Source organism: Bubalus kerabau, chromosome 20 (genome assembly GCF_029407905.1).
Source record: "Bubalus kerabau isolate K-KA32 ecotype Philippines breed swamp buffalo chromosome 20, PCC_UOA_SB_1v2, whole genome shotgun sequence".
Taxonomy (NCBI): domain Eukaryota; kingdom Metazoa; phylum Chordata; class Mammalia; order Artiodactyla; family Bovidae; genus Bubalus; species Bubalus kerabau.
Window position 1 is genome coordinate 25,407,707 of NC_073643.1, and position 18,141 is coordinate 25,425,847.

An 18,141-nucleotide genomic window follows, 5' to 3' on the forward strand; every position below is an offset into this window, starting at 1 on the left:
TAGCTCAGATAGAGCTGCATTAAGCAAAAAGTAAATATGATTTTATATAGTACAGTCTTGCACTGCTTTCAATTACTCAGTCTTAGGCAATGGCACCCCACTCCAGTACTCTTGCCTGGAAAATCCCATGGACGGAGGGGCCTGGTAGGCTGCAGTCCATGGGGTCGCTAGGAGTCGGACACGACTGAGCGACTTCACTTTCACTTTTCACTTTCATGCATTGGAGAAGGAAATGGCAACCCACTCCAGTGTTCTTGCCTGGAGAATCCCAGGGATGGGGAGCCCGGTGGGCTGCAGTCTATGGGGTTGCACAGAGTCGGACATGATAAGCGACTTAGCAGCAGCAGCAGCAGTACAACCATATGAATGGCCAGCTAACTGACAATTCTCAAAGCTCTCCAAAGATTGGGGATGATAAATCATTGCTTCCATGTCCTGGCTACTGTAAATAGTGTTGCAGTGAACACTGGGGTGCATATACATATACATATATATATATATATAAATTTTCTTTTTTAAATTATGCTTTTCTCCAAGTATATGCCCAGGAGTGGGATTTCTGGGTCATACGGTAGTTCTATTTTTAGTTTTTCAAGGAACCTCCATATTGTTCTTCATAGTGGTTGAATCAGTTTACATTCCTACAAATAGTGTAAGAGTGCTCCCTTTTCTCCACATCCTCTTCAGCATTTATTGTTTGTAGATTTTTTGATGATGGCCATTCTGACCAGTATGAGGTGGTATCTCATTGTAGATTTGATTTGCGTTTCTCTAGTGATCAGTGATGGAGAAGGCAATGGCACCCCACTCCACCCACTCCAGTGTTCTTGCCTGGAGAATCCCAGGGACGGGGGAGCCTGGTGGGCTGCCATCTAAGGGGTCACACAGAGTCAGACACGACTGAAGTGACTTAGCAGCAGCAGCAGCAGTGATCAGTGATGTTGAGCATCTTTTTGTGTGCTTACTGGCCATCTGTATGTCTTCTTTGGAAAAATGTTTATTTAGGACTTCTGACCATTTTTTGATCGGGTTCTGTATTTTTTTGGTGGGGGGCATGTGTGCTCAGTCGTGTCCTGCTCTTCATTACTCCATGGACTGCAGCCCACCAGGCTCCTCTGTCCATAGAGTTTTTAAGGTAAGAATGGGATGCCATATCCTACTCTAGAGGATCTTCTTGATCCAGGGATCAAACCTGCATCCTTTGTGTCTCCTGCACTGTAGGAGTGTTCTTTACCACTGCACCACCTGGGAAGCACTGATTGGGTTCTACTATGCATAAAACAGACAACCAATGAGAACCTACTGTACAGCTCAAGGAGTGGGGGGTTGCAAATATCTTTTTAGGACATATATCAAGTTAACTTTAAAAATGCATTCCAAATACATTAGGTATAGACAAATACTGTTTGATTCCACTTACATGATGTATCTGCTGCTGCTGCTGCTGCTAAGTCACTTCAGTGGTGTCCGACTCTGTGTGATCCCAGAGACAGCAGCCCACCAGGCTCCCCCATCCCTGGGATTCTCCAGGTAAGAACATTGGAATGGGTTGCCATTTTCTTCTCCAATGCATGAAAGTGAAAAGTGGAAGGGAAGTCACTCAGTTGTGTCCTACTCTTAGCGACCCCATGGACTGCAGCCCACCAGGCTCCTCCATCCAGAATAGTCAAATTCATAGAGTCAAAAATACACTGGTGGATGCTAGGGGCTGTGGGGAGAAGGGAGGGGCAATGGGAGTTAGTATTTAATGGGGACAGTGTTTTGATTTAGAAAGGTGAAAAATATGAAAGACAGATGATGGTGAGAATTGCATAGCAACGTAAATGTACTTGGTGCCACTGAACTATACAGTAAAGTATGGTTAAAATGATATGCTTTATATTATATGACTTTTACCACAATAAAATACCAGGTCACGCCTGAGTACACATTTGGAGTGAAGTGATGCTCTTAAGCTAGAGGGGAGTGGGTGGGGGCAGATACTCATTTATACTAGAGGGGGAAAAAAAAACACACCAAGTACAGAAACAGGAGCATATTTTCTATCAAAGAACAAGAGATTATAAAATTGAAAGGGTTAACGCCATCAGCTCTGAGTACTTCTGAGAAAATGAAAGTATAACATATGCTCTGTATTGTCTTGTGGCCAGAAAAGCTGTAAGCAGTCACAGCCCTGGTAGACTGTCTATGTTATGTTATTAACATGTCTGATCAATACAAAAAACATTTTAAGGAAAAAGTGCTTGTTCCCTCATATTCTTCATCAGCACATAAAAAGCCTTCTCTGTAAGGATATAAAAATAGTCATGAAATGAGCTGTGTGATCCTTAGAACTAGATTCAATGGGACTTGCCCTTTCTCATTACTAAACCAAATGGTTCTTCCCATGTCAGTCACTTTACAACTGTGACCCAATGACCACACTTGGTGTCTGATAAACAATTTGAAAGACTTTAAGAGAGAACAAAAACAGAAAATTAAAGTAGACATAGATGCCGCACATGTTTTCCCCTAGGTGCAGAGTGGAATGTTCTCTCTTTATTTCTCAAGCTATTTGTTTGAAAAATATTTGCACCCCGTGTGGTTCCTATGTTGCATCTGTGCCTACGAATCAATCTATACTGCTACTAGGGGAAGCCCCATATTGGTATTTTTTAGTCAACACCAGCTGGGAGCAAGAGCCCAAGAATAGCATGTCACTTATATTACCACATTTGATCTTGATGACAGCTCTTTGGGGGAAATATAATATTATTTCTTTCTTTATACTTTACCTTTACACATATTGAATATGCACTTCTGAGGTGACAGAAAATATGCTCAGTGCTACTGATGATACAAAGATAAAGAGATGTGGTCCCTATCATTAAGGTCGCTATTTTTACAGAAAGACAGTGAACTGGATAGACACTCCAGGCAATGTGATGGGGCTACCATCTTGCTATCGTGAAGACCTAAAAGAGAGGCACCAGGACAGCCAGGGAACACCTCTGTATTACTGACAACACGTTCAAAGAACCTAAATAATTTCCCAAGTTCACACAATTATGTTAGAGGAATTATCATTTCTAACTCACATTTACAGATTTCAAGTTTACTATTCTTTATACAGCACTAGGTGGCCAAAGTGTCTGAAAATATCTCCCAATTTTAAAAGAACTGTTTCAGAGCAAACTCTGATAATTATTATCAGATTGGGACTATCAGATGAAAACTTGTTAGATCTTACTGATGTCAAACCATTGAAACCATATTATATGAGCAATGGTGATAACAGAAATTTCCAGTAGGAAATGAGCAAATGATTTAATTTCTCTGTGCCTTAGTTTCCTAGTTTGTGGAATGGGGCCAATATGAATGCCTATTCCATAGGCTGTTGTAAATATTAGGTGAAGAAAAACCTATCTATAGCTTAAAAGGTTCCTGAAGCACAGAAAGTGATGGCTGGGAACATGGTTTTTCTTTGCTACTATTATTTGGCAAACCACAACCTATATCTTGAAAATTTCAAATAATTTCATGTAAATGTCTTATATGACACATTTTTGATATGCATGCTTATCTAAATTCCTATTATAGATGTTTGTACGTTTCCTAAGCAGATCTTTGAAAATGACATCATCTAAGCAGAGAGATTATAACTGAGAAGAAAGAAGAACATTATCATTATGAAAGAACATTTGCATTACTGGGATTAACTATGACAGAATGATGCATAAAAAGAAATAAGGGCATCATGAAAAACTAAGATTTTTAATTTTTGCCAAAAAATTTAATCACAGAAGACCTGTGTTACTTAAATATTATGTAAGGAATAATTAACCTCAATCCTTGATGCATTCTGTCTACAATCCTGTTTCCAATGTTAGTTTTAGCCAACTTATGGAAATATTTTAAGACTAGAAAAAAAGGTATTCTAATCCTTTTATAAGTCAGTCCTAAAGATTAGGCGTGTCCCAGCTTTCCCTGCAAGCTAAACTCAACACACTATGGCTTGTCCAAAGTTTAAAATTTCATTTATTCTAAACGTACTTTGGTGATGATTGCACCACCCTGTACATTTACTAACAAATAAAATTTACACTTAAAAAAGTGCATTTAATGGTATGTAAAGCATGCTTCAAAAAGGGTACTTTACAGATTCACTTATTTTTTTCAGCAGATTTTTAAAAAATTATTTTTTGTAAGTGGAATTTAGTCAAATTCTAAGTATATTATGTTTGGGGTGAAATCGTTCAGGAACTTCATTCTGCTGTCTTAATCCAAGAGAAACCTCAACAATTTAGTTTTAAAAGGGGCTTTTAAAAATGCAAAGTGACTTAAGACATAAATCCCTTTACCTCCTTCAAAATAGATAGAGGACTTAAAGATGTACAGATGTGAAAATGATCTGGTGGAATTTAGACACAAACAGATTACAGATTCTTTCATATCATCACTGACACCTGCAAGGTTTAATTAAGCTGAAAGTCACCAATTTCTGCTCAAAACGCTGACTAGTGGCTTGTTAATTAGTTGCTTTTCTCATTGATTAGCAACTTATGCAATACCCTGTTATAAATGGCTGTAATGCTTGCCTTGTTTCAGAGCTTAATTAATACGATATAGACTATTTAACAATTGTGTCCTTGTTTGATTTATGAAGCAAAAGCAGAGAATTTTATTGCTAACTCCAGTGATGAACAAAAAAATATTTTCAAAGCAAGGGAAAGCTGATACAATAAAACTTCCTTTGTGTTTTTGGGAAAGTTTGATGAAAAAGCCATCACTGCTTGTCATGAGCAATCAATTAATTTCTCAGAAATCGTGCTGTCAACAAATTTTCAAGACAAGTGTTTCAATAAATAAGTATCCGTCAATTTTTAGTCGTCCAAATTATAGTTTGGAATGCACTGTGGAATTAATTAAAATAACTGTGTGGGCACTTCTGTGCTTTACTATATGCAGATGACTCTCAAATCTCTATCTCCAGACCTAGTTTCTTCCTGGAACTCCAGGCTATTATACCCAACTGCTTCCTTGGTATCTCTACCGGGAATTTCAACAGGCACCTCTGACTTAATAGGCCCAAAAGAGAACGTTGGATTCTAACCATCGTCTTTCCTGGACTCCACTTCCTACCCATCTCAGTAGAAAACAGTTCCTCTCTCCACTCTGTAGCTTAAGCCAAACATCTGGAGAATTATCCTTTCCCTCATTTCCCTACTTCCCATGACACCAGAAACCTATACATATTTTGCATATTTCACTGCTACTACCTTGGTCTTATCCACTGTCATCTGTCATCTATCACCTGGGCAACAACTGAACATTACAAAAAGTTCAAGTATAGTTGATGTACAGTATTATATAAGTTACAGGTGAACACTATAGTGATTCACAATTAACGGTACTAGTCCATTTACAATTATTATAAAATATTGGCTATATTACCTGTGTTGTACAATATATCCTTTAGCTTACTTTATATATAATAGCCTGTACCTCTTAATCCTCTAACTGTACTTTGCCTCCCTATGATACTCTGCCATACCATCCAGTATACGATCTTGTCACTTCTCAACATGGACTTTTGCAATGGCTTCCTAATGTGCCTGGAATAAACATCTATCCTTTTACATTTGATTACACAATCCCTCATGATCTAGGCCCTGTGGACCTCTCTGACCTCATTTCTCTCCCTTTGCTCCCTGCATTCTCACCCCAAGGTCTCGGCACGAGCTATTCCTAATATTTAGCCAGCAGGTCCTCAGAGTTTCACACACAGGCTCCTTACTTTCATTTTCTTGTCAATAAGATTTCAGGTTAAGTGTTACTTCCTCAGAGAGAACTTCCCTGACACCCTAAAATAGCCACCTATTTATTTGTTTTCAGAGTACTTTTCAGTATTTTACTTTTTACTATTTTTGTTTTTTTCTAGATAACATGTTGGCTTGTTTTTTATTTCCTCAATTGAACGTAATCTCTATAAGAACAGGAAACTTAACCGTCTCATTCTATGTTCTACCCACAATACTTAGAATAGTGGCAAGCACATAGATGGAGTAGTATTTTTTTCCTTCTTGTTGTTGAACAGCGAGATGTCTGGATAGATTTGATGAGGTTTATTCAGTACAGAGTGACTCTACACTGGTTTTCTTTCCAAAAAGAAAAACAAACACCTAAGCTGATAGCCCAACTTTTTTTCTTTTTAACAGCAAACTTGGTTCTGTATTTATCTTTAAGGAGAACACTTTTGACATACTCAGGAAGGATAAATGGGAAACTTAAGCAAATCTTGATATTAAAACTGAATCTCACCTTATGTGTGAGATTAACATCAACCTTAAGGCAAAAGTCTGAGTCACAATTATCCCCACAAAATGCCTCTTTATTGCCCTGAAGTATGCTATACATATTCTTAGGTATTTTTGTTGTTATTTAGTTGTGTCCAACTCTTTTGTGACCCCATAGACTGTAGCCTGCCTGGCTCTTCTGTCCATGGGATTTCCCAGGCAAGAATACTGGAGTGGGTTCTTGGGTAGGTCACTTATAAAGTACTGTGAATGTAAAAATGCAAACTAGACACCAGTGCTTTACACCACAGTAGTGAATAAATACATTGTATAACCTATCTGCCTACCTGACCGCTGTTTACTCCCTTTCCTCTTGTCTAATAGAATCTAATACCTTCCTATGATTGGCCCGGCCCTAGGCATCGGTGAATAAGGCCCATTCCCCGGCCTGTGGTTGAATTATGGCTGATCTCATGAATCATCATGGTACTGTTTTTCTTGCCAGGTTTGGGTGTGTGATTCAATTTTGGCCAAGAAATGAAGAGAAACAGGCTGGGACAGTGTCGGGGGAAAGGAACCATCACTGACAAAATATATGAGAACAGAACTGTTTCCACTGGACTTGACTTCTCCATCAGAGTTTCAAACTATGGCAGCAATCTTAGGAGCAACTAAGTGGTGGTTCTCAGAATGATAGAGCAAATTAACAGGGGAGAAAAACAAAACAATATGCCATTGCACTAGCAATTTTCAGGTTCTGGCTTCTGTTATAACATGCAACATACACTTCTGTTGTTGTTCAGTCTCTAAGTCTTGTACAACTCTGTGACCCCATGGACTGTAGCATACCAGGCTTCCCGATTCTTCACTATTTTCCCAGAGTTTGCTCAAACTCATGTCCATTGAGTCAATGATGCCATCCAACCATCTCATCCTCTGTTGCCTGCCTTCTTCTCATGCTCTCAATCTTTCTGTATCTGTAAATATATGCTCATGGACAGCACTCTAAGATGCTTCCTGTTGTCACTCATGAAATGAAATAGGATCTACAGAGTCACAAGCAGATTCACTTCTCCCATCTCAAGGTCACTCAGGTTAGTACCCTTTGGGTCAAACAGCGTGAGAAACTGCTCATGCTATTTAAATAGTTATTTCTTCCATATTTCCTTTAATTTTAAGTTTGCATAGCTGAATGTGACTAAATTAAATACCTGTATCTTGAGATATTACTCTGCTTCCGCCTGTAATACAGATATCATAAAGTACATGATTTCTTTAAAGAATTAAGAGAAGAAATGCAATTTGTCACATGAATTCCCCAATTAAAATAACCCAAAAAATATCTTTTATCTACATCACTTTCCCTGGCTGAAAGCCACATCTTTCTAACTATATTCCCTTAGCATTAATAGCGTTCTCTACTGTGTGAAACTAGTATTAATATATGTCATATCTTGACTTCAAAACTGCTGCAAAAGCACCTGCTTGTGCTCCAATTTAAAAAGCATACATATGCTTTGGTTATATTAAGTTTAACAGTAGACTTCCAGTGGAAAATATTACAGTGTTTCCAGCCATTAATATGTTATTATCAAGGCATACGTAATAGAATATTTGTGGACACAGCTTTAGAATATTCCAGTCCCTATGCATCCAGAATAAAGCCAGACCACCTAGTAGTACACATCACTATAGGTTTGGTGCACTTAAAAGCAAAGCTTACCTGACTTTAGAAATATTATTAAAAATTTTAGAGTCATCTGTATAAGTGATGCCACAGGGGCAGTCTGTTACACTACAGAGAGCCAAGCATCATAGCCAGTCTCCCTTCTAAATGTATTTTCTAAGTGTTTAAGATGCTTCTTTAAAAATGTGTTCTCCCAGCTCCATCCTCTGTCCCGTCCCCATTTGCCCTTCCTTTCTGCCTCTAGATTCTTTCTTTCATGAGAACCTTCTTTCCATTTAAAAATAAAAGTCAATTTAACATTCCTAGGATCCTTTTTGTTCTATATTCCATCCATTCACTGGGTGTTAAAAATGAAGTCCAAGCCAGGTGGGCACCAGGTGGCCCAGGAAAGATGAGACTGAGACACTGTGCAAGTATCTAAGTCATCTTCCTATTTGGACTCACAGAGTGGATTCATGAACAGCTGTCCCACCTGGAGAGTACCACCCATCCTGCAGATGGGAAAATCAGACTCAGAACAGTCCCCTAGGCCTCACAACTAGTTACCTTGCTAGTTATCTTTCCATTCATAACATTATATTCACATCAATACATACTGAATCAGGAATAGTGATGATTGAAGGGGCACAGGAAAAAACAATGTACCATGGTTCTCTCCAAACTTGGATCTCCTATTGCGCTTGTAGGGTCTTCTCACTACTGGACCTGGGCAGGGTCAGGTCCATCCATGCCTCTCAGAGGAGCACCATTTTCCTGAAAAAGCCAACAATCCAGATACCTGGCTGTTCCCTGAGCTCTTGGAGATGAAGCTGGGGAGATGTTGCCAAGCTCATGGGCTGCTGCTCTCTTTTACCTGTATTCACCTCTGTCTCACAGCTATCCCCATTCTTGAAAGGGTCTTATCTACAATAGACATATTTTTAACAAGTTCCATTCTTTCTCTTAGGTGCTGGGAGGACTTTTGCTTCTAAACCCCTCCTGCATGAGCTGCAAAGCTGCACACAGAGCATATCAAATATGATTGTTTAATGAGTATTTTAAAATTAGGTTAAGCATATGACCTATCACATTCCATCAATGTGACCCATCTTCACATTTCTAACCTTTGCTGACAAGATCTGTAAAAAAGGGATAACAACAATATCTAAAAAGATTATCACATGGAATAAATGAGATAATACATATAAAGAATGTTAGAGATAAACAATTTTGGTGAGAACAACTCTATTTGGAGAAAAAACATTATTCAGTTATGTTTACACAATCAAAACAAATTTAACCACCCATTGCAGGTCAAATGACTTCCTGCATCATATACTTGAAAATGTATTTTCCCCAAGTTATTAACGGAACACAGTGTCAATTTCTTTTTGCCAATGGAAAACACAAGCATATTCTCAGATAAAACACTCTACAATGTTCATAACAGTTGTTCTTCCACTTGGCTGCATGTTTATGATTTTTAAATGCTCTGATATTAGTCTTATACCATTAAATTTCTTAGAAAAACAAACTAATAAAAATATCTTTTGTGTTTTCTTTTCCACCTAAAGTTTGTATTACATCAAGATTTTGTACATTTATAGCACATCGGTCGACCCCCATAATAACAAAATGCACAAAGTAGAAGGTTTTACTAGATGACAAGTTGTCATGAGTTTCTGCAAGTACTGAAACATGACTCAGTGGAAACAGTTGCAAAAAAAGGTGCGGAGAGCAAACACACACGCATACAAAGCTGTGATGCTGAAAAAAGATGTTAGAATGGATTAACTGAATCATCTCTGAAGGCCACAGTCTTAAACTTTATCATGTATAGCAACAGTAATTTAAAAATAGTCACAGGTTTCTGAAGACTTAGAAAAAAGTGCCTTTAGGATGGCAACCCAAGAAATAAAATTATCTCATTATGCAAATAAGGGCTAAGGTATCAGAGATGCTCTTTAACATTGTAGGTGTTTTTCTTTAGTAACAGAAGATTACAATCACAAGAGTAGAAGCGAGAAAACTGGGCTAGACCCTAGGTTATTATGCAAAAGGCAGTCAATTTCCTAAAGGTCTGGAAGAAGCAAAATCATGCACTTCTACATTTGGAAATGGCATCCTTGACAAGAAGAGATGAAGTGAATCCATAATTTTCTTATAAGAAATGCTCAAAAAGCTTAACTCCATATTAAAATCCTGGAAGAAGAAAATTAAAGGAGGACTTCTATTCTTTGCATTTCCTTTAACAGTCTACTTTAGACTTATTGCAAACCAGTATTTATTCCTTGATAAACAACTTGTAATACATTTGTTATGTGACACACATAAAGAGTACAGCAGTCAGGACAGTAAAATCCCCATCTTCTCGGAGTGTGTACATAGAATGTTTATATGGAGAAAGACAGACAAAAGCCAACAAGTAAAGGCGTAGACATATTAGTAAGGACTATAGAGAAAACATAGAACAGGAGTGGCACACAAGATAGCAAGTGTAACCTGTAAGACACGGTCTTCTATATTTACTTATATTAATACTGTGGATGTTGCTTTACCCAGTCAATTAGACACTTCAGTATCTAACATGTGCCAGGCACTGGGCAGGTCTAGGGATAGAGAAATCAATTATAAATAAAAAAAGACAAAGATAAGCACATATTTTTGTTTGGGTGAACATGTTCAAAATTAAGGTGAAGAAAATAAATTTGGGGTATATGAAACCAGTGCTGACATTTGTTTAATGAAACAAAATGATGCTAAATGAAAGGCTATGAAAATCTAGAAATATCATTTTATTTCTAGTAAGGGAGAGAATGCATTTAAAAATTGAAAACATAGAAGAGGTTTTAAAAGGGAAAATATAGTATTTCAGTATAAATCTACTATATAATATGGGGCTTCCCAGGTGGTGCAGTAGTAAAGAATCCGTGTGCCAATGCTGAAGATGCAGGTTTGATCCCTGGGTCAAGAAGATCCCCTGGAGGAGGAAATGACAACCCACTCCAGTATTCTTGCTTGGAGAATCCCATGGACAGAGGAGCCTGGAGGGCTGAGTCCATAGGGTCACAAAGAGTTGGACACAACTGATGCAACTTGGCACTTATGCATACGTGTATATAATATAGAAATATGCATATAAGAAATATGTTTAGCATTTAATTTTTCAAGCCCCAAAGATTTACTTTCTTTAGAAAGTACACTGTAAAGAAACTCATTTGCAATCTTTAATTTTTTTCCACATCCTCTTTCCTGTATTGAAGTACAGTTGATTTATAATGTTGTGCCAATCTGTGCCATACAGCAAACTGACTCAGTCATACACACATATACATTCTTTTTTTAAATTCTTTCCCATTATGTTTTATCACAGGAGATTAGATATAGCTCCCTGTGCTGTACAGTAGGATCTTGTTGTTTATCCATTCTAAATGGAATAGTTGCATCTACCTACTCCAAATTCCCAGTCCATCTCTTCCCCCTAACCCCTTAGCAACCACGAGTCTGGTAATCCTTAATTTTTAATTAACTTATTTAAAGTTAAGTTAAGAGAGTTATCTGACTGAACTTACTGCTCTTGAGAACTATCTCTACTTTATAAACACAAATAGCTGTTTCATTGTTCTGAATTCTGTATTAACCTGTCAGCGCATGAAGCATACATATTTATTTTCCAAGAAAGCCTAGTAGAAAGATCAGGATTTCCATAGAATGGCTCAATATGACCCGTCTAAAGTACTAGAGGGTTTCTTAAACCTGTCTTGTTGATTATTTTACCTCAGAAGATGATGAAAGGGAAGGAAGACCAGACTGCTTATAGGATGTCAGTGTCCCCAGGCACTCCCATGTCTAGAGAGATTTTCCCAAATGTGGAACCACAGGGAATCAGAGAGTTCCAGCCACTACTTCCTTGCCATTCATTGCACTTAAACAAGTGAGTCTTTTAAAAAGTCTATTACTAATCAGGCTCAAATCAGATGGTTTATGTGGTGGGCTAGGGCAAATGCTTCAACTCCTTTTCTCTGCCTGAAATTTCTCCAGCTCACAGCACAAATGCTCACCTGATGTTGACATCAAAACTGCATCATCATCTCACGTGGCTATTAAATAGTTGAAACAACACCTACCATTTCGCTACAGTCAAGTTATTTCAAACCCTTGGTTAGAACGGGAAACAGTGGAAACAGTGGCTGACTTTATTTCTGGGGCTCCAAAATCACTGCAGATGGTGATTGCAGCCATGAAATTAAAAGACACTTACTCCTTGGAAGGAGAAGGAAATGGCAACCCACTCCAGTGTTCTTGCCTGGAGAATCCCAGGGACAGGGGAGCCTGGTGGGCTGCCATCTATGGGGTCGCACAAAGTCGGACATGACTGAAGCGACTTAGCAGCAGTAGCAGCACTCCTTGGAAGGAAAGTTATGACCAACCTAGACAGCATATTAAAAAGCAGAGATATTACTTTGCCAACAAAGGTCCATCTAGTCAAGGCTATGGTTTTTCCAGTAGTCATGTATGGATGTGAGAGTTGGATTATAAAGAAAGCTGAGCACCAAAGAGTTGATGTTTTTGAACTGTGGTGTTGGAGAAGACTCTTGAGAGTCCCTTGAATTGCAAGGAGATCCAACCAGTCCATCCTAAAGGAGATCAGTCCTGGGTGTTCACTGGAAGGACTGATGTTAAAGCTGAAACTCCAATACTTTGGCCACCTCATGCGAAGAGCTGACTCATTTGAAAAGACTCTGATGCTGGGAAAGATTGAGGGCAGGAGGAGAAGGGACTGACAGAGGATGAGATAGTTGGATGGCATCACCGACTCAATGGACATGGGTTTGGGTGAACTCCAGGAGTTGGTGATGGACAGGGAGGCCTGGCATACTGCAGTTCATGGGGTCGCAATGAGTCGGACACACTGAGCGACTGAACTGAACTGAACATTTACAGATTAGTTTAAAATATATCCACCTCTTTTTTAACATGGCATTTAAAAATGACAGGTTCAGCTAAGGCCTTCACTATCTCCCCTACCTGCTTTTATTCCCAGAAGTTTTCTGAGATGTGTATGAATCATTACCATGTATGTTTTTATACTTCTATTAGTCATGTATTGGTATGTGTATAAATTTATGTATATACACACATATAAAATTACGTACATACACACATATAAATTCATGCTTTTGAACTGTGGTATTGGAGACTCTTGAGAGTCCCTTGGACTACAAGGAGATCAAACCAGTCAATCCTAAAGAAAATCAACCCTGAATATTTGTTGGAAGGGCTGATGCTAAAGCTGAAGCTCCAGTGGTTCAGCCACCTGATGAGAAGAGCTGACTCACTGGAAAAGACCCTGTTGCTGGGAAAGATTGAAGGCAGGAAGAAAAGGGGACAACAGAGGACAAGATGGTTGAATGGCATCACTGACTCAACGGACATGAGTTTGAGCAAGCTCCAGAAGATGGTGAAGGACAGTGAAGCCTGGCATGCTGCAGTCCATGGGTCTCAAAGAGTTGGATGGAATCGAGTGACTGAACGACGACAACAATATAATTTTATATTTCTAAACAGCACTGTATTTCTATATTATTTTGAAATTTTCTATTTTCACCCAATGTTACATTTTTGCAGGTATTCCCATTAATATAAGCAGTTCTAATATAGTTATTTATTATGTAGTATTCTGCTATGTGAATTAAGAAATTATTTATTCATTCCTTTTCTGATGGACAGTTAGGATGCTTCTGTTTCTTTACTATTAAAACAGCACTATGATGAACACTGGCTACCTGTGTTCTTATGTACATGCTCATGTTCCTCTCAAGCAGAAACCTAGAATCATCACTGCTGGATTGTACATATGTCCATAATCAACTTCAGTGGACACTCCTCTACAAGAAATATGTAAACAACTTGTACTCTATTCCTCACTCACATGTCAGTTTTTAGCAAAAAAGCAATAGGTTGAGCCAAATACCAAGTCCTTAGATGAATGCCAGTCCTTAGAAGGATATATAATTTACTCAACAAAGTCCACATACTTTACTTGGCAAGAGAGGCAGCATGCAGTCAGAGAGGAGCTTAAAATCACTGATCAAAGCTTACTAAGGGAGCTTGCGGAGGGCTGAAAAAACTGAAGCACAATAAGTAACAGCCAGCAGCCCTGAACAAAGCAGAGGACACAGCTATAAAACTCCCTGGTCTGGAGATCTGAAGAGTCTCTGAGGTCATCACTTTTCATCAATCTATTAACATAGGTGAGGCAGAGGAAAAGATGTGGAGTATTGCTCTCCTCCATTTAAAATGGTAAGTAAGTGTTAAATATTCAGGAAAACTTTCATTTAAATGGAACACAATTTGTTAAAGATGCAGAGCTTAAAAAGAAAGGGCAACCCATAGCTATTTGTTAGTCTATTTCTAAGGATCATTTCATTTGTTAAGAATGCTGAATGGTGTGGGCTTAGAGGGGCAAATATTTATTTCACTTTAAAAACAAAATGTACATAAAATAAAATAATTAAAAAACACACAAAATGTACAGCAATTGGTTGTGCAAAGATAAGAAAAGAATGTGAAATTGGTCACAGAACAATAGGCTCCAAAAGGGTCTCAAGGCTAAAGTCCATTCTTCAACAATAAGGGTAAATTTTTACTTAAAGGGTAAATTGGGCCATAAACTCAGTTTGAAAGCTTAAAATGACTTTTTATGGCTACAGAATCACAATAATCTAAATTCCTTGATGTGACATGCTTGTGTGCTCAGTCACGTCTGACTCTTTGTGACCCATGGACTATTGCCTGTCAGGCTCTGTCCATGGGATTTCCCAGCCAAGAAAACTGGAGTGGTTTGCCATTTCCTCCTCCAGGAGATCTTCCCGACCCAGGATCCTAACCCATGTCTCTTGTGTCTCCTGCACTGCAGGCAGATTCTTTACCATTGAGCCATCAAGAAAACCCGATTGACTTCTTACCCTAGCATAAGAGCCCAGTGTGACCTGGCCTTTGTGGGCTTCCTATCAATGCTGAAACACCCTCTCCATTCACTGGCAGGAGATAGATGGCCCTTCACACTCCCTGGGGAAATACCTGGAGTTTGTTCCCTGCCTATGAATACTGATATTCCAAGATGAAAAGGCAGGACAACTGAGAGAGGAGGCTGGGACCTTCCCAGATAAAAGACAAGAGACTTCATATTTCTCATTCTCAGAAATAAGGAGACCTTCCTGACTAGAAAACTCCTTGGAGTTCGAAATGAGGAGTGATGCCAAGGCTACCCATAGTCCTCTTTGCTGGAATCCACCTTGGCTGAGAGATGCATACACAACCATGGGAGGATCCTGAGACAGACCAAATAGAGACTCAGAACCAGGAAAATCAAAATGACTGGCCAAAGGAAACCTGGAAGAAGTGCCCCATATAAGTGATTTAAACTGCCACAAGTGCAACTCTCAGAGCCCGTTTGTCTGTTCCACCTATCCTTTTTCCAGGGGATCTTCCCAACCCAGGCAGATTCTTTACCAGCCCACAAAGATGAAAAGTAGTGAAATAAGTGAAATGTTTATTAGGAGGAAAAGAGTACAGTATATGTGGATAGAGGGCTTCCCTCATAGCTCAGATGGTAAAGAATCCAACTGCAATGCAGGAGGCCCTGGTTTGATTCCTGGGTCGGGAAGATCCCTTGGAAAAAGGATAGGCTACTCACTCCAGTTCTCACGGGCTTCCCTGGTGGCTCAGGTGGTAAAGAAGCTGCCTGCAATGCAGGAGACCTGGATTCAATCCCTAGGTTGGGAAGATCCCCTGGAGGAAGGCATGGCAACCCACTCCAGTATTCTTGCCTGGAGAATCCCAATGGACAGAGTAGCCTGGCAGGCTACAGTCCATGGAATTGCAGAAAATTGGACATGACTAAGCACAGCACAGGGAGAACCTTTTTGCAAAGCCAAAGGGCAGGGCCTTGTCACTGGCCACCAGTCTAGTGACTAAGATCTGGCACTGTCACCACCGCGGCAGGACCTCAGTCTCTGGCTGGAAACCAAAACTCTTCTTCAAACTATTGCAATCTGAGGCCACTCGAGATCACACTTGAGCTTTGTGCTTTTTTTTAAGTGTAAAACATTCTTTATTCTTAAAATTAAAAAGAAAACAAATCCTACTAACTAAAAGAATTTCATTGGTCCAGTTTTCTTGTCTCCTTTCATTTCCTCTTCCCATCCTTAACTTTAAACTACAGAGACCATAACCTTGCTATCACTGGCTAAGCCTATGGATCCTTGTACCACATATCTGCTTGAGGCCTCCCCTCCCATTTCTCTAATTTTGTGATGTCTGCCTTCTCTTTGCTTAGGCTTCAGTTCTCCCAGGCTTGCCTGACACGTGTCTGATATAGTTATTTAAGTCACTCAAGTTCCATCTTCAAATTTTCTTTCTACTACTAACTATTGTCTATTTTCTCACTAGTAATCTTTCAACTTTCCTCACTGTCTCCCTCGATTAGAATTAATCCCTATGAAAATTAAATGTCTGCAATCTCATATCTTGGAACTGTACTAGCCTGCGCAGGTTGTCTATTAGTTTCATAGCTACATCTGCAGCATCTACATAGTAATAACTACCATAGTCATCTCACATCCCCCCACACAATCCACTAACAAATCTGAAGTCTCCGTATTCAAACGCATCCAGAATCCATTGATGAAACAATGCTATCACTCCCATTCTGGTCTAAGCCAACATCATCTAACAGGGATGACTACAGTGGGTACCCAGTGATGCTCCTTGCTTCCTTATTGCTGCCCTATGGGATTTTCTCCACAGAGAAACCAGAGAAAGTCATGTCATGCCATGACACCCCTCTGCTTAAATCCCTCATCTTCTCTCAGAATAAAGCTCAAATTTCTTACTATGAGTACAGGGCTTCTCAAGACCTGACACCCTGCTGTGTTTCTGGTTAAGTCTCCCACTTCCTCCCAGGGTCCTTACTGCACTCCAGATGCTCTAGGATCTGTCTGGTCCTCTTATTTCCCCAGGAACATCCACCCTTAGGGCTCAGTATTCACTCTTCGATTTTTCAGAAGGCTTCTCCTACTGATAATCAGAGGCTCTTTCTGGAGTCTCCATGTTTATTCCTATTAGAGAAGTTTACCTTGAAAAAAATCAACCCTGCTTTATTCTTCTTACTAGAACTTTCTACCTCCTGAAGTACCACACCGTTACTTGTGATATAAGATCCCTGAGGTCAAATATTTTGTCTGTTTCTGCTTTCTGTGATTTCTGGAAAGTTTAGCCAGCGTCTGACACAAAGGAATTTAAAAAAGAAAAGCTAAATGAATGGGGAAGAAAGATTTATTCTGGTTTCCAGGTTATACAAGGTCAGAGGATGGTCGCAGAAACAGCGGTCAAATCAGGCGAATCCTCTACATTTTTTTAAACAGACCAATGGAGCTCAGATGTACCAAGATTTATACAAAATCACATGGCATAGTTGCCATGAGTAACATCTTGCTGGGCACATGGTAGGATTCTATTTTCTCTGCCCTTGATCACGTGATGCGCACTGGCAGATGAAACGTGACAGAGTTATGTGTCACTTCCAGGTAGAAATGTGAGTAATCTCAATTATTTACATTTCCCTTCCTCCTGTTGATGGTGTTTAAAACAGGTGTTAAAAGGAATCCTCCAACAGCCGAGGTCCTTGAATAAACTAATAGTAGAGGCCCCTTGGTGACGAACACCTTGGAAGGCATCGTGTGAGGGAAATACATGTATTTGCAGTGTTGTGCCACTGAAATCTTTTTATTGTGGCACAAGCTAGACTGTGTCGCTGATCTCAAATGATGCACACAACTCCTAAGTGAAGAGGTAGGATACATATCCATGTCTCGTCACTATCTTCCTAAACTGCTTGTGATGAGAGACAGAGCTTTGTTAAAGAAGGAATAATACATGTGCCCATAAAGGGCTATTTTTATTTGACTGGAGCTCTCATATACAACTTAGTTTTCTTTCAAGCACAGGAAATAAAGAAAAAAGTCTTTAATCAAAAGTTTCTGAATTCAATATTTAGAAACTACTATCTCTACTATTTACATGTTTATTTTTTGTTTACCTAATCCATTTTATTCAGACACTTAAATCAGCAGAACACCAGAATTATTTTCCATAGGATTTCATTTCTTTAGAGATTTGATTATCTGCTTCTCGCAC

General features: G+C 39.2%; 1 protein-coding gene and 1 long non-coding RNA gene across 4 annotated transcripts in view; one reads left to right on the plus strand and one right to left on the minus strand.

The window, feature by feature from the left end:
- The window catches only part of CNTN4 (contactin 4), a 1,031,287-nt gene that overhangs the window by 475,936 nt on the left and 537,210 nt on the right, over positions 1-18,141 (minus strand). The window lies entirely within an intron of this gene.
- LOC129634972 (uncharacterized) lies at positions 1,395-13,673 on the plus strand. The gene is made up of 3 exons (XR_008706034.1): positions 1,395-1,530; positions 11,724-11,875; positions 13,221-13,673. It is a non-coding gene; the product is annotated as an uncharacterized LOC129634972 (long non-coding RNA).